Below are 21,906 nucleotides of genomic sequence, written 5' to 3'. Positions count from 1 at the left end.
GTCCGGCACCTAGTAGGCCGTCTATACATGCACATTCAATCGAATTAAAATTAAATAATGCCATCGGATGTCTCGGTGGTGCCCAGGGAGTGGGTTTAGGACCGGCCTGGTCTTGGATTTGGAGCCTGACCAGATGACTTTCACTCGGTTGCAGTTGCCAGTCGATGGAGTGGGGGTGGGGGTCCCGCCCTCCCCTCCCCTCCCCGCTCTCCACCCCCAACCCTGCCTTCGGCCCTGGGCTGGGTCAGCTCAGATTGTCCTCAACAATTATCCCCAAAGTCGGAAAAAGCCCCGTTGAACAAATCTTCCACTTTTGTCTGTGCTGGGGCTGCAGACCGTGGTCCCGGCTCATTCGGCCCTCCCTCTCCCCATCCTGCACCCAGCCGGCCTGTGGTTATGAGTCAACGATCAGACAGAGAGAGGGCAGTCTTACCGGAGGGGAGGTGGAGGGGAGGAGGACTCGCAGGGCCCTGTGCTTTGATGCTGGCTCTCCTACATCCTGAACGCATGAAAGGCCATGGGAGGGAGAGGAAGAAATATAAAAGCAGAAAGGAAGAAAATGTTATTAAAAAAAAAAAAAAGAAGAAGAAGAAGAAGAAGAAGAAGTTGAAGAAGTGGGGGGTGGGGGTGGAAAGTGCCCGGTTTGAAATGTTGCCTCATGGACAAACATCTCCGGGAGACAAAAGCTAGTTAAAGACTGCGTAGAGATAAGCCATCTCCTCCCGTGACTCATCTCCCAGGAAATAATGGCAAAGGGGCGGCGTTGAGGAGGGAGCCGATGTGCAAATAGCAGCTTCGGTGAAGCTGGGGTTAATTACAGGAAGGACTTCTAGGGTAATTGCCGATAAACAACACAGGCTCGGAAGTCAGCTCTCTGGGGTTTGAATCTGGTCCCCGAACACTGTCCCAGAGGCAGCAGCTGGAGGGCTCCCCAGGCGGGCTCTTTAGAGGAGCCTCAGGCCCGGGCCCCGCGGCTCGTGGGCTGACCCCGTATCCTCACCGCCGTCAGGCAGGATGTTGCCTCCTCTCATCGGCCCCTGAAAATCCGTTCGTGAAAAAATTAGGAATAAAACGTTGTTTGCAATGCTGTTAGAAAATTAACCAGGGGGACCGAAAGAAAAGCAGGAAGCTCCCCTAAACCATCAGCTGAGTCCGGGCTGGCTGTGGACAAACAGGGTTTTTGTCCCTCAGTGGTTTTTCGAAGGAGCGGGTGTCACCAGGATGGAGCACAGCAGCTTGGTCCTGCACCATGACGCCTTTAAGAGATGAAGACGTGCTATAACCACACCACACAAGTACAAGTGGTGACAATTAAGCCCAGAAACCCCCTCCATTCTGGGGAAGCTGGAAACTGGGGTGGGGGGGCATGGAGTTAGAAGAAGTTTGAGAAGCACTTGGAAATGTCAGTAAATAAATCCTTCCACCTGCCCGCCAGCTGCCTGTGGAGTCACTGTCTTGTGTGAACTGATGCATTTTTCATGGCATCCTGAACGAACATAGTTTCTTCCTCTGCTGCTTTGCAGAAGTGACCCAAAGTCCTTGGGACAGGGACAGAGGTGAGGAGCGTTCTCTAACTCTCTCAAGTATCTCTCGGCTGATCTAAGGCGGTTCGGTGGAGACGGACATGAAACAGGTGCTCAGTCCAAAGGGACTGTCCCTGGTCATGACACGGGGGATGCATCAGGGCAAGGACACGGGACTGAAATGCTGCTATCGGCCGCCAACCTCCTGATTCAGGCCTCAGTTTCTCCACCTATGAAACGAGGGGCTGAGAAAGACCACGTCTCTAGCCGTCACCTGTGATTCTCTGAAACCTCCTCAAACAGGTAGCCCAACCTCGAGCACAAAGATGCTATTTCTCAGTCCCTTTCTCCTCCCTACCACCTTAAATAACGCCTTCACCACAGAAAGAACTCAATCGATAAATATTTTGAGTGAATTTATGCATGCACTATTGGGCAAGTTTTACAGCTCTTTGTTTAAAATAAAATGTATGTGGGTGGGTATGGCGGGGGATGGGTTACTTCTCTATCTTTCCGTTCCATAGAGTTGCTTTGAAAGACCAAATAAGACTATCTGATAGTCATTTAAGCTAACATTTAGTATGTTCAAACACATTACATACTTTTCCTAATTATGTCTCAAAACATCCCTCTGTGGAGGCGGCTCTTAGGCTCCTCACTCCACAGGTGAGGAAATGAAGGCCCACGAGGACCGAGGAATGAGCCGTCTAGCGGGACGACTTGGGTATTGGGCTCGGCCCCTTTTGACTACAGGGTTGGGGAGTGGGGTTTGCCTTACCCCTGTGCCTGCTTTGCTGAGTGTCCTTGGGCAAGTCCTTGACCTGATCTGGTCATAAGTCACCCCTCCTGAGTCGGAGACACCCCTGGTTCCTTCCGTCCAGCCCTCAGTTCTCGGATCGAACAGCCCCTCCTCTGCTTCCCCACCGCGGCCTCCCACTAACCCAGAATCCCCCTCCTCATCGGCTGCGCTTTTCGCCTGAATTCTATACTTATTTTGTGATTATTGGACTCCCTGTTCCCGGTTCCACTAAGCTGTTAGCTCCTCTGGAGTAAGGACCCTGTGTGTCTTGTTTATCCCTGTACCCCAGCCTCAGCCTGACACCCCCCAGTATAGTGCTTGGCGTGAAGAAAATGCTCAAACATGTCCAAGCTTCTGGAGGGGTCCCAGTGGCTGTGAAATGTGCGGACCTTGCAGGGTCAGCCTCCACCCCATGAAGAGATTCCTGACCCCGGCCCCTGAGGACAGCACGCAAAGACCCCCTGGAGCCTTAGAAGAGAACTTTGACAGTTTCAAACAAGGCAAGACCAAGACACCTCCGACATTGCTTGTCAGATAAGCGACGGGCGATATCCATCCGGTGGGAGACGAGTCGTCTCACAGAGATTCCCAAAGTTGGCGGCAGTGACAGTTCCTAGGTCTCGTCTTCTTTCTTTCTCACCCATTCTGAGATGCAGGTGGGACCCGGAAGGGCATGGGATCAGAATGCTGGAGACTTTTGTAATCGTGCAACCCGGGCCTGTCTGGGGGTGGGGGCATTTGGGATGCACACAAGCCCCCAGGAACAGATCGTAGCAACCAAGCATGCCTTGAGGAGGGGGGCGCCTTTCTGGTTGTACACAAGAGCCGATAATAAAAGCACAATGAAGAGGCCTCACTCTCCAGCTGGCCGTGCACGCCCAACTCAGATGCCAGGATGGCCGCCTCCCTTTCAAGTGGGCTCTGGTCCCCCTCTGCCGCTGCCACCTCCTCCTCACTTGGTCTTTTAGTCACATACCAGACACGTCTCACAGAGCAGACCCGAAACCCCAGGTGGCAGAATCCCAGTTTCATATAAATTAGGCTGGGTAACGCTGTTCAGACACATTTTTTGTTGTTGTTGTTGTTTAAATCATGCAAAAATAGGATTTTCTCAGGGGCATAAATCTGGCCCAAATCTAAACCTGAATGTACAATTGACTGATATAGTTTACAGTGCAAACATAGAATTATCTGGAAGACTTCTGCTTCCAAAGAGGAGATCCCATTTTTTATCCAATCTGAAAGAAACGATTTATTTGCCGTTTAAAAAAAAAAAAAAACCTGCAAAAGTCAGTGCATGGCAAAAAGAGCAGATGCAAGCCCTGATCCACCAGAAAATGCATCCCGCCCCACACAGACAGGTGTCACCCAGAGCCACTCGAAGTGACTGATCCAAATGCACGTTCCCCACCATGGACCAAGAGCAGAGAAGTTTGGGCATTTAGCCTCATCTAAGGTAGATTTATGTTGATTTTTCCAAAGTAGGAAATAAGAACAAAGAACAGGAAAAAGAGAATTAAGGACATTTTAAAAAGAAAAAGAAAAAAAAAACCCAACAACTTTTCGACAAAGACTCTAATGCCCTCCGAATAACCCCTCTAAATATGGCACATTGTGCATTATAATAGAAGCATTGCTTTACTGAAATCAATTAAAGACAGTTTCTTCAACACGTCTCTTAATTTATCCCAATCCTCAAATTTTCAAAGACGTCAAGTCAATATGATGACCTCGAAGTTTTTACTGGGAGCAGGAAGTGGGGGGTGTGAGTAAAAACCGTGTTAGCTCCCAAGAATTTTACACTGAGATTTGGGAGTGCGAGAGCCTGCACAAAGGGACAGTCACTAGTAAGCAATATCTGTCCCCACTGTTCCATGGGATGGTCTTGGGAATTTAAAATAACAGAAAAAGATAATAATACTCCCCTCTCACGAGTTGTTTAAATTCTCATGGCAGTTTGCCATCCAACATCAGATTTATTCAATTCACGGTGACTTCAAAGAGTGCACAACAGCGACCTGCATTTCTCAGAAAAATATGTCAGCAGTAAGGAGGGGAAAAAATATTTCCTGAGATAGATATAAAAGAAAGTGACACGAGGTACCTAAACCCTAATGTTTGCCAGAAGGTTTGATTTACGGGTAAGTTATTTTTTTTTTAAGGTAGCATGTTTCTAATCCTCATTCGATGACAGTTGAAAACCGGGCATTTAAGTATAAAAAGAAAATACAAAGGGAAAAGAATTAGAGAGAAGAGTAAATGAGAACCGAGAAGGGCCCGGAGTCAGTGAGAGGTACGAGAGGCTGTGAAAGCAGCCAGGGAGCCTCCTGTATGTCCGTGGAGAAGGTGAAGTTGAAGCATAGCCACCGTTAACATAGTAAAATGCCGGAGAAAATGAACTTGGCTTGGCCTGGCGTTGGCGCTGCAGGGCCGACGATGAGAAGCAGCGGGCTCCTATGAGGCTGGCCAGCTCCCTTCTTTCCCGGTCAGTCAAGGCCCATGCCCCGGCCTTGTTTTCAACGCGCTCCTTGGGTCAACCACGCCACCATCCTCTCTGCATGGCCCACAGTGCAGGCTCGACCTGGCCCTCGCCTACCCCGTCAGCCTCCCGCTCTCTCTTACCCACGGTCTACCGTGTAGAGTCTACACTGCGGCCATCAGCAGCTGCCTCCTGGCCTTCTTTTAACGAAAGCCTACTCATTCCTCCTCTAAAGGCCACCGGCTCACGGCCAGCTTCCCTACCCTCTGAAATGAACCAGGGCCCTGGTTTCAGCTGCGAGTGTGCCAACAGCAAGCCCAAGACCTCATCCGGTCACTAGCCGTGTTTTGTTTCCATTTTCATTGCATCTGTGTTTTTAAAACATGGCTATTTCACATAAAAATCTGGACTACTAGCTCTTTTTTGAAAATCAGAAGGTCTACCAGTGCTGGAGTCACATCCCCCAGAAGTTCGGCCAGAGAGATGGGGGAAGGTGAGAGCCTCACCAGCCATTTCAGAGAACATTCTCCACAAGTGGCATCTTTTATGACATTTTGAAAAAGAAAATATGCTAGTATTGAAATGATGCTGGAAGCAAGCTGAAAGAATCTTTCAGTATCGGTCTAATGGTGACATATCTTAGTCGTGATGCAGGTGGAAGGGGACAGCAAGGGACAGCAAGTGGCTGGCTGAGCAGAGGCTCTGCCCATGGAGGGAGGTGTGAGCTATTCACTTGCGTAGCCCCCAATTCTATAAGTCACGCTCCCACCAAAATCTGCATCCAGAAGGGTCAGCTCAGACCTATCCTGGTCTCGACTGAATCCCTAATACAACTGTCTTCAAAAGTGTTCTCTCCAGTCTCAAGGATTATTTTGAAAATTACTCCTAAACCCAGACATGCTTTTTAGGACAAAGGATCGAGTGCCACATACCTGCCCTATGATCTTGGGCAGGTCATGGAACCCCTCCCTACTTTATGATAATGACGGTTATGTGAATCAGACTGTTCTTTCACAGTCTATGCTGAGTATTAAATGAAAAGGTTTAAGTGTAAGAATAATGTCACCTTACAATGGCAACGCAAGTTTTAGATATTCTGATGCTTATGGTGACTAGTGAGCATGTACTACATTCCAGGGACTACGTGAGTCGCTTTCTAAGCCATGTCTCACTTACCCTACAAGACAGGCATTGAAAACTACTCATGTTACAGATGAGGACACTGAAACTTAAGTTACGTCATTTGCCCAAGATCAGCAGCTGTAATAAGGCAGACCCAGATCCGAGCCCAGCTCGGTGTCATTTTTTCAATAATATTATAGTACTTAAAAAAAAATTTAATCACAAAATGATCATTGTAGTAACAGTTGGAGCTATTATTTATATTGAGCTATTTCTTGTGTTACGAACGAAGCCTGCTGTAAAGCACGTGGCTCTCTGAACAACAGTCATGAAGCGGGAAGCTGCTTTATTCTCTATTGTTCTTGGCCGGATGGGTATGGCAAAATATCACGAGTTTTATCGCTCAAGAGAAGTGATGACAAGCTGAAATTAACCGAAGGTGTTAACTTGCAGAAAGTTCACTGCTACCTTATTGGATCCAATCTCCCTTGTATTCCCAGTGTTTAGCGCAATGCTCAACACACAGCAGAGACTCAGTTAATGAGCGTAGGTCTTGATACCTATGCAGTTAGTAAATGAATGAAAACTGCTAGCTCTTAAGAGATGCTAGAAACATGACTTGACTAAAAACACACTTCTACTATTGAACATTCCACACTGTCCAACTTTAGCTCTAGCCCGTGATGGAGACTATTCTGTACCTTTCAGGTTATTCACTACCATAAGATAAAAATGGGTTAATGCGCCAGGATCAAATCCCCATTAACCCAGGCGTCTTTCTGCAACCAATATGGGCTTACTACGTGCAAGATACATGCATTTTTTTCAATCCCAAATGTGTGATTACCATCATCTCTATTTTTTTGACAAAGTAAAAGCTGGGAAAGTTTGAGTAATTTGCCCCAAATTCTACAACTATAGTAAGGAAGGGGGTAGGATATGAACTCAGCTTTGTCCGACTTCAGAACCTATGTTATTGACGAAAATGCCATGTATCTGTGGGCTGACACGGCTTTCAAATTAGGCTCTAGAAACTAAAAACTAAAATTGTACCACATGAATTGGTACTTTCCCATTTGAGTCTGGGGAATACGTTCTGTTAATTTTCAAGCTTACCTTTCGAACTTTTTTTAAAAAAGCATAGGGCATTTTTTAAAATAGTATTGTGTATTTGTGAAATTCCTTAGGATTATACGTAGACAGTTTTATTGTTATTAGCTTCTATTCTATTTCAATTGCTTTGGGGCTTAACATGACTTCTTAATATCATTCAGAATTCTCAAAAATGTGCATTTGTGATAGTATGTTCCACAGGCTTTTGTGAATAATTTTTTACAGGGGTGGAGATCTTTCTAATTAATATAGTAACTTTCTAATTATTTGAAACCATTTAATTCAGAATTTATAATATTTCATACAGAATCTGAGCAAAATTTAATTTCCTGAAAAATTTAAAAGGCTAGTGAGCATATTACTAAGGTAATTAAGTTCATAAGAGGGGCATACAGATCCCTTAAGAGAGCAAACTATTTTCAAGCGATTTAGAGGCACCCTGTCATTAGGTTGGTGTGCTAATTACAAATCATTCTAATTGATTCAATAGCCTCCCCAAAGACTTCCATAATGTACTAGACAAACACTTTATTAGCCAAACTGAGTTACTGTAGGTTCTTTTCAAAAAAAAATTTTAAAAAGCTTTCTTAAAAACAATATCAAGTCAGAAACATTCACTGTGAGAGAAGGGCCCTGACTTCGATTTTATTCTCAACTGGTGTTTGTTCTACTGATTGACTTGCTTTTATTTAATGAATGCTAATGTGGGACAGAAAAGAAGAAAATGGACTTGGTTTCTTTCCCTCCATCCATCTTGTCTCCCTTTGTCGAAAACATCTGTTGTCATTCTTGACCAGGATCAACTCCCCTTTTTTAGCTGTCCTGTGTGTGTGTGTGTGTTCCTTTGGGAGTCACCCTATCTCTACTGTCTGTCCATGTGGCTTAGCTAGGTTGACCCTACCTTCCTGAATCCAGGATGCACACATGACCCAGTGCTGTCCAATCAGCATGTTCCATACCTTGTTAACTATGATGGACACGTCCCAAGGCAGGCCAGGGAGAAGGGCTGGCTGTGCTGAGTTGCCAGGTTGGGAGGATGTCAGCCAGGAGCCTGAGGGGCGCCACATGGGGGCACTTTCTTGAGGAGTGAAGCCAGTGTAGTAAAGGGGACACAGAAATTCCTGATAATGTGATTAGAAGCTGGATGAAGTTGCCTTTGGAGTCATCTGCACTCCTGGATTCTCCACTCATATAGCCCGATACATTTCTTATTTATTTTCTTGTCCTAAACTTTGTTTAGGTTGTGTTTTTATTCTCTTAACAGAATTTAAATGAATTTTTTTGTTTTACTTAAGAAATCCCTCAAAATAAAAATTTGTTCCATGTGGATAATTTTATCTCTTGAGTATAAGATTGACCTCCTGTGAGATGGTTCAATTTGAAAAGGCCAATAGTTCATTTACAACATAAGTAAAGATGGTCCATCTGGCTTAAAACTGAGTTAAGCAATTACTTCATGTATCTGTGTTTTCGATCATTTTAATTGTGATTCTGAGCCTCCGTCTCCAACTCCCGTCATTTCTGGGAACCACCCTTTAGTCCAGGAGGAGTCCTTGACTCCGATAACACAAGCTCTGCAAGGAGCTTAAGGTTCTGGAAATAAAAACTAGGAGGCTCTGCCGTAAACCGCCTTGAAGCCAGGAAGCACAGAACCGGCTTCATGCCCGACCAGGGAGAGACTCATCCAACAACAAACACAAAGTAAGAGCAAAAATATAATTTGATGCAAAGAAATATCCCACTACTGCTGCCTCAGAAGGTTAATTTTAGCCCAGCAAAGAACAGCTTGAATGTAGCAAGTTGCCTGCAGATTCTGCTGAATAAAAAGTGCTGGTAATACCCTTAGGAAAAAGGCAAAATATTTAAACCTAATTCTGGTCTTGGGTGCAAGACATTACTGGTCATTTTCCATTTCTGGGTGTCAGCTTTGCCATCTGTGATGTGGGGATAAGCAGACCTCCTTCCTCCAAAACATAGCAAAGATACAAGAGCTCCCTAACTCCCTCTATGTCCACAACAGTTATGTAAGCGTTTGATTCAATATCCAGATAAAATCAGTCCCCTAGACCAGTCCCTAAAGAGACATATTTTGTAAAGCTTGCCAGGTAAGTTTGAAGAACAAGCAAATTTGAGAGAGGAAGTGTTAATGCTTTTATTAAAGTGAGGGCTCTCAAAATGGTCTAGATTCACCAGTAAAGCTATCTATAAAAATAAGTGTCCCCGGGTCAGACCCTCAGGCCAGTCGAATGAGGTCCAGGAGCCTCCCTGTTCAGTAGTAGCATTGACAACTCAGAGCCTGGGGTGGGGACAAAGCTCTGGGTGACCCTCCAGAGAACCTTCTGTCCCCATTTGCTGGCTTGGCCTTTGTCATTCTGGAAAACTGAGACCTCCCAGAGTAAACACACTCTGAGCTGCCTCAGGGTGTCTGTCATCGAGTCCTGGGCTGCCCGCTCATGCCGGCCACTGACGGGGCCACACTACTCTGTTTGGTCTTCTTCAAAAACACAGAAGTAGGTTCTCTGGTTCCCACAAATGTGACATGGCCAAAGTTTGCTTTTTGTGCCTTGTTGATCAAGTGAAGGGGCATTCTGGGGGTTACCTTAGGCCTCAGGAAGAGGGGTTGTGGGGGCAGGAGCTCCTGACAAATCTCAACTGCATTCCCATTGAGAAATAATGGCCGAGGGCGGGGCCAGCGTTCTCTACCAAGGGATGAAAAGCTCAGAAGACAGTTATCACACACTGGATCGAAGAGAATCTTTGTTATCTGAGGATTCTGTGAAGTAGTCAGTGAGTTGTGGTATAGATTCCAGAAAACTACGTCGAAGAGTCGAAAGCGCTAACACTAACGCGTGGCCCACCAATAGACGTGAGGAAGGGCCGTGTCGCCTTCCTCCGTGTCCCCAAGTTCAGCCTGGCGTGGACGGCAGGAGCAACGGTGCGAATCACAAAACACTCCGCCTGGTTTTGCTGCAGACGACAGACTGATCGACCGTTTTTCAACTAGATACATTTCGTTTTTAAACGAAACGCACACAGAGTTCTCGGTAATTCTTACCTTAGCCTTTGACACTTAGACTTCTTGAGATTTCACATTCAAATCCACATGCTGAGCTTCTACTGAAAGAATTCCGACTTGTCGGCAGTGGGTGGCATTTCTGGGAATCTGCGTTGGTGGCACTAGGTCACTGCTGCCACTGGAGAGGAGCCCGTCATGCTTCGGTTCCAACGCTTCTGTCACCAGCTTGGTCTTTCCGCATTTGCATTTCTGAGCATCACGTAGTCACTTCCTTCTTCTTCGGAATCCTTTTTACATATTTCTTGCACGGGGTCACCTCAGCGACCCAGTGAGCTGGGCAGGACCAGGCGGATGCGTCCCACGTCACAGATGGCGAGACCAAAGCCCAGGGAGACTAAAGGATTCGCCTGAGATCAAAGAGTGCCGTGACCTCAATAAATCAGATGTTCCCCTCCTTCCCCAGCCCCCCACCTAGTTCCGAGCGAAGTTATTTCCACTCAGGTGTTCCCGGCTTGGTGCCTCCATAAAAGAATTGGATTTAGCTCTGTGTGGCTGGCCTGTCCTCTTCCTGACAGCGCTATTTAATGGATAAACAGTTTGTTTTATTTATCTGACAGGGCTTCTTCACGTCGTTTCGGGTTATCTGTCCTCCCCGCAGATCACATTACGGCTTGTGCTGGGGGTCGACCCTCCGTTGGGTTCACTCTAAATCAGATGCTTATCGTTCCCACAGTGATAAGTAGGGAGGCTCTGGAAGCGCACAGCCAGGTTATTTACTTAGAGCCTCTGTGGATCGTGTTTTATGCGGCCGGGTCTCCGTGCCAGGCCTTTACCCACCCAGCTTAGGTTGCGTTCAGGAACTTAAGCCCAAAGCCCCTTAAATAATGTTAACTTCATAGCTGACATTTTTATGAAATAAGTCTGTGCGGAAGGGGCAGAAAAGGGATGACGCAGACAGAGGACTGGAGCTTGGTTTCAGTGTGTGCGCGTGCGTGCGCGTGTGTGTGTGCGTGTGGTGTGAAGGGGGCCGAGAGAGGAGAGCAGAGAGGGGCTTTGATTTTCAGGCTTATTCTGAAGCAACAGAGAATACTTAGTGCTGAGGTGAAGTCTCTCTCGGAGGGCTTTCTAGAAGGAGAAAGAAAAAATAAGAGGAGTTGGAGTAGACATAGGATGTTTCTTGGGGAGGTGGCCGTGTGAGGGTGAGAGGCCTTCCGTGCAGGGGCTGTCTGTGTTGTAGGGGGGGGCATCCTCTCGGTAGAAGCATGGTGGACGGAACCATCTGGAGGTGGCGGGGGGGGCCCGGGGACCATCTGTCAGGAGCCTCATTTTCATCCTGTTCCTCAAATACAAACTTTTGACATTATCCGCAGATGAAGTCACACATATAATCAATGCAGAGTGTGTGTGTGTTAAACGTGTTATGTTGCCGAAAGTCAGCATTTGACAAAGCCATTTTGTTTATTGTGTTTTGATTTTTTGCGATTGTCCTATGGCATTTCTTCTTTTTCGAATACACTGGCAGTCTGAAAAGTGGAAGTAGCACACGTGACTTTCCACCTTCAAGGTTCGGCAGGAACGTGTGACACAGGGCTGCCGTCCCGTCCTTCCAGAGCTCCCCGGGTCATCATGTGAGCCCCTGGCCCCACCCCAGCTAGAGTTTCAGGGGGAAAGGCATGATCCTGTTTAAACAGCCTCAAAACTGAACTGCACCTTCCAATCGAGGCAGGAAGAACAGGCTTTCGACGTGTTCCGCCAGAGGAACGCGGATTCTCCCCTATCTCTGAGAAGCCTGGGCCTGCCCTTATCTCTTTTTACTGTAACCTGCTTAGCTCTTGCACCGAATGAATGAAACAAAGAGTCTTTCTGTCAACAAAAAGAATAGGAAAGAGAGTAGATCGCGCACCCTCTTCCTTCGTCCTCGCCAAGTCCTTGCCTGGCCCCTGTCTTTCTGTTTGTCACTAACCACCGGGCTGACGGTGCCACTGCGAGAGTCAGGCTTCCCACCGAACAGCTGAGTCGTCTTGGCAACGCTCCTACCTGACAGCCCCTACTTCGATCTGGGTCTACTGAGCATTATGGCCTGTCTTTCTACTCCTGGTCTGTCTGTTGGATCGGATCACAGGCTTCTCATTGTGTCCTGGTCTCTGGTCCTCTGGGTCCTCCGTTCCTGTCTACCTGGTACTCACACTCAGCTCTCATGTTCCCTCGTCTCTTGCATCTTCCTGCTCCTATTACAGTCTCCAGCCTCCATCACCGGCCTGCAGATGGCAACTACTGTCTAGTAGGTAAAAGATATTCAGAGAATGTTTGTTGAATGAATGCATGAGTGAATAAATGACAAATACACAAACTAGGCCTCTGTAAAGTGCCAAGACCCTATACCTGGCCTCCAGTGGCACACCCCCACTTGCAACAATTATCCAAACACATTAATTCCTGAAAGAAGCCAGAGCCAGGAGGCCATTACTTAGAGAACAGAAGTTAAAAGTAGTTCTTTCCTTGAGACCCCACACGTGGTTTCAGCACAGAGGGAACAAATTCATTCCAGCCTTGACATCTTTCTAGAAAGCACTGGTAAACCCTTGTGGGGAAAAAAATGCTGGCAAAATAATGTTAAAAGAAATGAACAAAATACAAAAATCTTATTATAACCACATAAAAATGACATTTGTCTATGGCCAAAGACTAGGAAGGAATATAAAAACATTAAATGGCTTATTGTTTAAGGCGTTGAAATTGGGGCTTTCCTAAAATACCTCCTGATGGTTGTTGGTGCTGCTATTGTTTGTGTGTCCACGTGAGGGTGCGTACTCACTTAGGTGCGCACAGGAGGATGTCAGGATATAAAAGCAAACATTGTTCCACCTTCCAAGGGAACTTTGCACTTAGCTATCAAATAACCCTAACCTGTTCTTCAAAAGTAGGTCGATCTCTGATTAAATTGTCCAGGTGATTGGCCAAGTCCTAACTTCACAAAGACAATGGTGGTCAACACCAAGTCGATACAGTTACTATTATTGAGTCAGCATGGTTCTCTGGGCTTAAGATAAGCGTTCTTTGATGACACGTGGAAGGTATTTGACATTTAAAGGGCAGCTGAATCAACATTGCAACTGGCTGTTACAAATATACTAGAATGACTGCAATAGAAGAAAACAAGCTTACTAACAAAAAACAAAAAACAACAAAAGAAACTCATTCCTGTCAATTTAGTGACATGAATCCTATCTTTATTGAAGTAATATTCAACAGCACTCTCTATATGCAGTTTGAGATTATTTATCTCTTCTTAAAATGATGCTCGACATTGCCCAACAATCATGTTCAATGGTATTTGACAGATGAATGATCTCATGTATGTGGATTTGGGAATATCTTTTTTAACTTGATATTTAATAATGTCCGTACATAATAATTAACTCACGTGTTGTTATCTAAAGAGTTAAAATTGGACTTTTCCTTTGTAAAAGGATAAATGTCTTAACTTGTCCAGAAGGAGGTCTGGAGAAAAGGACGTAAGTATTTGATTTAAGAGGGTATCTCAAGAGGAGAGGGAGGAAACAAAAGAGGGAAAGAAGTCAACCCAGAGGCATTGATGAGTAGGTTTCCAGCATAGGCAACTAGAGTCAATATCTATTTGGGCGGCATATCTCAGAGTCAACCCAAGGGGCAAAGAAGCTGGTACCCAGTGCTTTCATCACTGGTTGAGGGCTGCTTCTGGAGGCCTGGACAGAGTCTGTTGCATGCCAGCCCAGCCGCTCCCAGTGCCCAGGAAAGCCTTTGGAAGAGAGTCTTAGATGCTACCAGCAAGAAATCTTTAGCCAGAAGGGCGACCATCAAGGCTACATGGGCAGGGCACCAACTGTATCCGCTACTAGCCAGCATCTCAAGTAACTCATGATGATTTAGTTTGGTATTCACGCCAGGAAGGCCTCTCTACTTCGACTTAATCTATAACCTCAATGTGGAACGCCATCAATTCCCTCTGCCAATTCTTTGTCATCACAGCTCGTGTAGCCTGCCACACAGTAGATAATCAATCAATATTTTTTAAATAAACAAGTAACATGTCAGTCAAGGCCCAGTTCAAATCTCATTCCCTTTAAGAAACATTCTCTCATCTGCTCTATGGTCCCAGGACAGTTTGTTCTTCAATTAAAGCTCTTACGCTCTTCACCTCTTCTTGAAAAGAGAATAATTTGTCTAACGCAGCCTTGTAGTCAGCTTCTTGGTAACGGTATGGATAGTACCTGGAAATCAAGTCAGCAGTTTTTTACCATTACATGTGACCAGATGGGGAAGTCTAATTCTCAGGTGTAAAGGAAACCTTTTATTTCCATGCATCTGAGCCATGCTGTCTAATCTCAACTTTATCCACAATAAAGCCGATACTGATTTGCCTGCTTAGGCCATTTGCTTCTGGACTCAGGCAGGGAGGAAGGTTGTTATTTATCTCTGCCCCCTCAAATTCCTATCCATACGAGGCAGAGACCTCAAGCTTACAAATCAAAACTGGTAAGAACGCTTCCACAGGCCAAAGCATTCAGGGTTCTTATGGATAATAACCCCTGCTGGAGGTGACTTCACACTAAAAACTACAAACAGATGGGGAAGCAAACCACGAGGTTTGTCAGCATAGCCCACAAATTGGAAAATTCACTCCCCAATATCAGAGACAATGGAAAAATCTCACTATCGAGTGTGTGTGCTCCTTCAGATTCATGTTTTCCTATAATTCCAGTCCATTCTCCATACCAGAAACAGAGCAATAGTATAAAAAAATTCAAATCAGACCCCCTCCTCCCCTACCCCCGCTTAATTCCCTGCCATGGCTTCCAGTCACTCTTCGGATAAACACGCATGCTGTAGGTTATTCCACTCTAGATTTGTAAACCAAAAGGAAAAAAAAAAAAAGCAATCCGAATAAAACCTTGTTCACGTGCCTTCGTAGAAGCGTTATTCACAAGAGCCCAAACGTAGGAGGAACCCAAGTGTCCATCAATTGATAAATGCACATACAATGGAATGTTATTAGGCTGTAAAAAGGAATAAAGTACTGATATACGCTACGACATGAATGAACCGCAAAAACATAATGTTAAGCGAAAGGAGCCAGACCGAAAAGGCCATATATTTTATGATTCCATTTACATGAAATATCCAGAATCGGAAAATCCATAGGGACAGAGAGCAGATTCGTGGCTGCCAGGGCTGGGGGAAGGGGGAATGTGAGGACTCCTGGTGGGTATGGATTCTCTTTTGAGGTGAAGAAAAGTTCTGGCATTAGATACCGGTAAAGATGGCACCACATAGCGAACGTACTTAACGTTCCTGAATTGTGCATTTTAAAGTAGTTAAATGGTAAATTTTATTTCAGTGTATTTCACCACCATACAAGCAAGGACACCTCTATGGCATGACATTGCTCCAGAGTATCCTGCAGATAAGGCCAATTTTAGACCTTACCTGGGGCCACTCGCCCTCTTCCCTGTTCAGCCCCTCATTCTCTTAAAAGGAAAAGCCTAAGAGCCTCCATCAATAAAGCAAAGGCATCTGAATCCCTGTCTCAGGCTCAGCTTCCACGCAACTTGACAATAAATGAACCAGCGAATAAAATGAATGAGTAAATAAAATGTTTCAATGTCAGGCTCACAACTCAGAGCTACCACATGGGTTTGACTCTAACATCCACACTTTAACCACTGAGCTACCTTTCTAATGAGTTCACCAATGAAAAAGCCACCTAGCCAGGCCAGCACTGTAGGGCCAGACCACGTTCCTTTAGCAACCATGCCTCTGCTGCTTCTCCTGTCTTCTGGGAATGTCTGAACCTCAGACTAAATGGGAAGCCTATATCAGTGGTTCTTTCCCTGCAACCTCAAGCCCTATATAACAATAATTTTTAAAAAGAGAGAAAGAAACATGTAAACAGCTCATCCCCCACCCATTCAATGTAACAGAGAAGTTATTGTGTGTGGGAAACCAGCTGTCCAAGATGACATCGCCAAAGAGTCTCTAAGGATATAGAAAGATTGTATTAACTCACTTGTCCTTGTGAAGACATTAGTATTGTCCCATCTTCGAGCAGCTGAAACCCCCAATAAATCCCCATTTAAAGGCAAATTTGTAAATGCCTAAGGTAGTCACAATAATGGTACTGTAATTTATATTGACCATGCTCAAAGCCGTGGATTATTTATAGCATCACGGTCAATGTTAAACATTTCAGGACGAGAATTATAAACTCTTAGAGCTTGGGGGAAGTTTATAGGAATATAGAACAGCAGAAGTAAAATCTAATACAGAGAAATCATAGTGAGAACTTACTCAACCAAATTAGAAATCATTTTTACTTACCTCGTGGATGGCATTCAGACTGACAAATGGGAAGGATGATGAATAATTTTCCAGAAAGTACAAGTAGTAGGTGGATATATATTCTCATTCCTCATTCTTCCTTATAGCTAGATTGGAAAGAGAAGATGTCTTTGTCAGCTACTGCTATGTAACAAATAGCTTCAAAATCTCAATAGCACGTAACAAGCTTTACTTCTCACTCATGCATCTATGGTTCAGTTGGAGTTCAGCATATCTTGTCTAAACCTGGCTAGGCTTGGTTTCAGGTGGCAAATCAGATATGTTCTCCATCATGAAGACAAAGCAAATTGTAGATGTACTAATCTATTTCAAAGGAACAGGGGGTAGGACCAACAATTAAATCGTCATAGAGGGCCTGACTCACCCAAATAGTTCTGTGTGTGTGTGTGTGTGTTTTATGTAGACTAAGAAAATAGAAAAAGAAAACATTATTAGTGGGCATTTTTGCCTGCTCAGTTCTAGTAATAATAGCAATTTCTCTTTAGAAAACTATCCCTCCCCTTTCTCCTTGTAATTCAGATAGTGTTGATCTCTCCCTGCCTCTAGCAAAGAGCACGAGACTGCAGCTTGGCCAATCAGGGTAAGTCATCTTCTTGGCTATTCTGATTGGCTCAAGGATGGTCATGTGACCTAAGACAAGCCAATAGAAGCCCAACCCAGAATTTTTGGTATAGCTATCAGGGAAAAAAAAAAAATCATTAGGCCCATGCAAAGTGGGTTAAAGTTTGATAACTATTTTTATCATACGCATGTCCACAGGGGCCTTTCTTTTGCCACGTTATGCTGTTTTCCAAGGCCTTTCCAACCTCTGCATCTACATAAACATCACTTTCTGAGAGAAGCGTCCGCTGGTACGTCCGGCCTAGACTTCGTTCTAACTTTCTAATCATTGAGCGGCTTCATTCTCGGCCTACCCTCTTGAACTCAAGAAAATCAGAAAAAATCATTTCAGAAGCATCACTATCCTCATAGCAATGCCAGTTAACGTAAAATGCTCCACTATTTTGAAATGTAACCGGTTTAAGTGGAAGCCAGAACTATTTTTAAAAATTCACTAAGAACAAAAGAAAAAAGAGATTCCAACGAGTAAATTAAATGCGTGAGTGCTAATACCGTTAGTGTTTGAAAAAGAAATGTTGGATGTAGGAAAATAAGAAATATGAATAGATATGCTTTACGAGGTTGATTTAAACAATTGAGTGTTTTTCTGTAATCTACTTTCCTGCCTCTCTGATTAATAGTAAAGTTTTCATGGTTTTCTAAGTGATGCTTTGGAATGTCAAGTGTTTGGTTTTAAAGCGTGGGGGCAGATAAACGTTTTAGGTGATTAAAAAAAACATATTTAGGAAATGATGTTCTTGAAGGCCTGAGGGAAGAAATTGACACCGTTCTTTACAATTTCATTACAAAAGATGAATAAACGTCTGTCAAATTAACTTTGCTCAGTCTCACAAATGGTGGGAAATGCAACAGCGAATGCAAATACCAAAGCACAATTTATTTTCCCTCAGTCACTTGATGGGAAAGGTTCTGGTTTCTGCCACACATAATGTAGGCGCCCATCAAAAAACCTCGGTTTCCAGATCCAGCATCAAGATGTGCGCAGAGAAGATGCGGGAAGGCAAAAGGAAGAAGAGCACTAGAGACAGCGCTCCGCATGTGTCTCTGGCACCTCCTGATTTGAGGCTCTTGTGACAATAACTTGAGAGCCCAGTATCCAAAATCACAATTCCAGAACTATCTGCCTTCTTGACCTCTAGCAACCCAGTTCATTACCTGCACGTAGGTGATCCAAGTCAATATAAGCTTGATTACCACTACTATTCATCTTATTTATTATAACATGAGTGTTGCTATGTAATAAACTACCCCAAACCACGATGGCTTACAACAACCATCACAAATTATTTCCCATGCCTGGGGAATCAGCTGATTTCAACCATTGGGCCATGGGTAGCTCTGCTGCAGGTCTCTCATCCTCTACGGAGACCGATGGGCTATCCCAGCCATGTTCTTCTTATTTCATTGGTAGAAGTTAAAAAAAAACAAGCAAATGACAGGCCTGGGCTTGGACCTAGCACACTGTCACTTCCGTTTCACTTCACTGACCCAAGTAAGTCACATAGCCGAACCAATGCCAACGGTGGAAAAACAGACTCTTCCCCTTTTGTGGGTGGAGCTTCAAAGTCACACAGCAAAAGACATGCAGAGAGAGAAAGGTGAGGAATTACAGCTATCCGTTCATCTGATCGCATGTATTATTTTTAAAAATTTATTCTACGTATATTCATTTGGTTATTCACTTATTCACTCGATAAATATTTGCAGAGTACAAATTCATGTGCTGAACACACAGAAGCCAAAAGTATAAGAGGATAAGCTTCCCGTCCTCATAGAACTTACATTTTCATGAAAAGGACACTCAACAAACAGGCAAAAAAAAAAAAAAATCAAACAAACAAAAAACAAAACAAAAAAAACAACAAATAAAACAGTAGGATATCGATATAGGTAATGTGAAAGATACAAAGAATGAGGGGACAGTAGAAGAGGGAGGGGAGAGACTAATTTAGGAGAGTCAGGAAAGGGTACCCTCCCCGTTTATCTGCCTGATTCTCTCAGCATTTCTTGGAAATACCTGGGTAGGAATTAGATAGCAAGACATGGGTAAGATGGGACACTGTGGAGCACTGAAGAAAGGGCATCCTGGAAGGGTACTCTCCAAGAAAAAAGGAAAACAGTAAGAATGGAATAAAGGGATAAAAGTAGAGGGGATTTTGTGGGTGGGCAAGAGGTCTGAAAACTAATGACCCAAATACATGGCTGTTGACATCTAGCTGCCCCTCCACACAAAGCGTTCTGAGAAGATGAAGAAGATGAGAGGATTTTACTAGTTTCGTGTGTCAGCCCATAATATCGAATGCTATGTTTTCCTTAAAATATAATCTAGTAATATAATTCTGTTTTGGTTTTTTTTTTCCAGTAAGATCAGCAAAATGTACACAGGAAAGATGACTACCTAGTATAACAGAGCTTAAATTCTTGGGGAGAATGTACAATGAGCAAACAATTTAGGTAGAAATGTACAGCTTTTTTTCCAGCTTAGAGAATGGGCTGGGAGGAATGCGGTGATGGACTGGGGGTCACCCAGAGCCTGGAACCTGGGCTACACTCATTTCCTTCTGGATAGCGATCTCTCTCCCAACCAGAGATCTTAATTAGGGAATCAAGGCAGTTTGTGTTTGGGGGTTGAATATCCATTTGTTTTAAAATCATAAGTCTTGTTGCCCTTGTTTTTTTTTTTTCTTCCTAGAAACTTCGCATGTAGCTTCATGATTGTATTTTTAACATATTCAAATTACAGTTCCCTTTTCTTCTTTGCCTCCCAAGAAGAGTAGTCAGAATTCAACAGATATTGACTTTTACTAAGACAAATTCTAGATTTATTGACCTGAGAAATAAATATTAATAGAGGTTAAATTGGGGTCAATTTTTACTCCAAGAGATGATAAATCTTGATATCGTTCCTGGGTTGGCGGGTCAATATGTCCCCTATGCCAACCATATGCTCCTGTCATCAGGTTCTCCTGAGGAAAAGGCCAGTGCACAAGACAGAATCTGGAGGAGCCATAGCTCCCATCGGCACTCTGCTGGTGACGTGCTTAAGATACACCGACCTCATTTTAACCTGGCTGGTTGTTACCAGGCTTTGACCGCTGTCCAGGTCAAGTCTCATGTCTAAGAAAATAATAACCTTCTTTGGTATTTCAGCAATCATTTTTGGGGCTTTCTGTTCTCACACACACACACACACACACACACACACACACACACACACTTTCCATCCTCTCCAGACCATCCACCATCGTGAGGGAAAGGTAGAGAACACATGTCGGTAATCCTCGGATTTTACTCCAGGAAGAAGTTTTGGCTTGTTCATCCACTAAAACTCCGAGGACAAGCTTCTCTCCCTTGCCCTGTTCACCTGTTTCTGCTTTACTGTTAAAATGAGGGTGGTGGATATTTTATTTAATAAATATTGACTGCCTGGTATTCACTCCTAGATCATACTTACATGTGCCAAGTACTATTTTAAAAGCCTTCTATGCATTAATTCCTTTATTACTCACAACTATCCCACGAGGTAAGCACAATTATGATGCTGCATCACATGTATCAGATGAGGAAACTTTGATATGAAAAGGTAAAATGATTTGTCCAGGATCACATGGCCAAGGTCTAAACCCTGGCAGTCAGGCTGCAAACTCGTAATTGTTCCAACCACTTCCCGTAGCTTATCTTACAATGCTGGTTACTGAGAATACGACCATGAGTGAGACACAGGATGTGTACTTATACATAGACTTTTATGCTTTAAGAAATGATGAACAGTTTATATAAAACTGAAAGCTATAGCTATTATCTTTGCGTAATAGGAATTTATGACTTTTTCTTTTTTCCTTGTCACAGTTTTGCTTCCTACACATCCCACAATTTCGTTTGGAAGGTAACATGAGTCGTCCAGGAAATCCGCAAATAATTGACAAGGAGTATAGAGGGCATATGCGTTACAATCTAGGTTGCCATTTGAAGGTTAAGTCCAAGTGGTAGAGATGATCTATAAATGTCTGAGGAACTGTAAGAGTGGAGGCTTCATTCAGAAGCAATCTAAAGCCAGAGCAGAAAGTTTCCAGGACACAGTCCCATGATCAATGAGTAATGTCTCTAAGTTAGGAACATGTTCAGCTGCAATTAGTAGAAAACCTGACCCTATATGAGTTTAAACGGGTTGTCTGTCTGTCTGTCTGTCTGTCTGTCTCTCACTTCCCGTAACAAGAGGTCGGGGGCAAATGATAGATTTGTGCTGGTTTAGAGGCTCACCAACACTGCCAACAGTGACCCCAGCCCAGGAGAGTAGCTTTTTCCTGCCCATCCAAAGTGCTACCTTCTGCTTATCAGCTTTCAGTTCTCCTGCTTGTCATCTCACGCATCACAATGTGGTGGCCTTGGCTCCCTATACCATGGGCTACGAGCAATGGCAACACACAGTACTGATAGGTGTTTGGTATCTCATTATGGTCTTAATTTGCATTTCTCTGATGTCCAGTATGATCATTGGTTATTTTATATATTGATTTGTGAAAACCTGTTCAGGGCTTTCGCCCATTTCGTGTTTTATTGGGTTGTCTTTTTCTTATTGATATGTGGGTATTATATTCAGGATACAAATCCTCTGTTGAATATAATTTTGCCCTTCCCACCCACACTACACAAACAGAAGGTATAGAGAAATGTGTGTGTAGATATGTATATGTCATTGTATACTTATCCAAACATATTACCTCATTTCACTTAGGATCTAGCAAAACATTCTAACTCTTTTCAATTTGCATAGGCATAAAATAGTATAGGGACCCTTTCTGTCGTTTTTGCTTTTAATTGTTAATACTTATAGTTTGTGAGATATTTAAGAGAA

At 44.0% G+C, this 21,906-nt stretch overlaps 1 long non-coding RNA gene across 1 annotated transcript in view; it reads right to left on the bottom strand.

Moving 5' to 3' along the window:
• LOC120617268 (uncharacterized) overlaps positions 1 to 739 on the bottom strand; it is a 34,998-nt gene extending 34,259 nt beyond the window's left edge. Inside the window, exon 1 of the long non-coding RNA XR_005656849.1 lies at positions 434 to 739. This is a non-coding gene — a long non-coding RNA (uncharacterized LOC120617268). The remainder of the gene's footprint in view (positions 1 to 433) is intronic.
• Positions 740 to 21,906: the final 21,167 nt, after the last annotated feature.

This window comes from Pteropus medius, unplaced genomic scaffold (genome assembly GCF_902729225.1).
Source record: "Pteropus medius unplaced genomic scaffold, Ma_sr-lr_union100, whole genome shotgun sequence".
NCBI lineage: Eukaryota > Metazoa > Chordata > Mammalia > Chiroptera > Pteropodidae > Pteropus > Pteropus medius.
The sequence above is the reverse complement of the archived record's forward strand: the minus strand, read 5'-3'. Positions and strand labels throughout refer to the sequence as shown.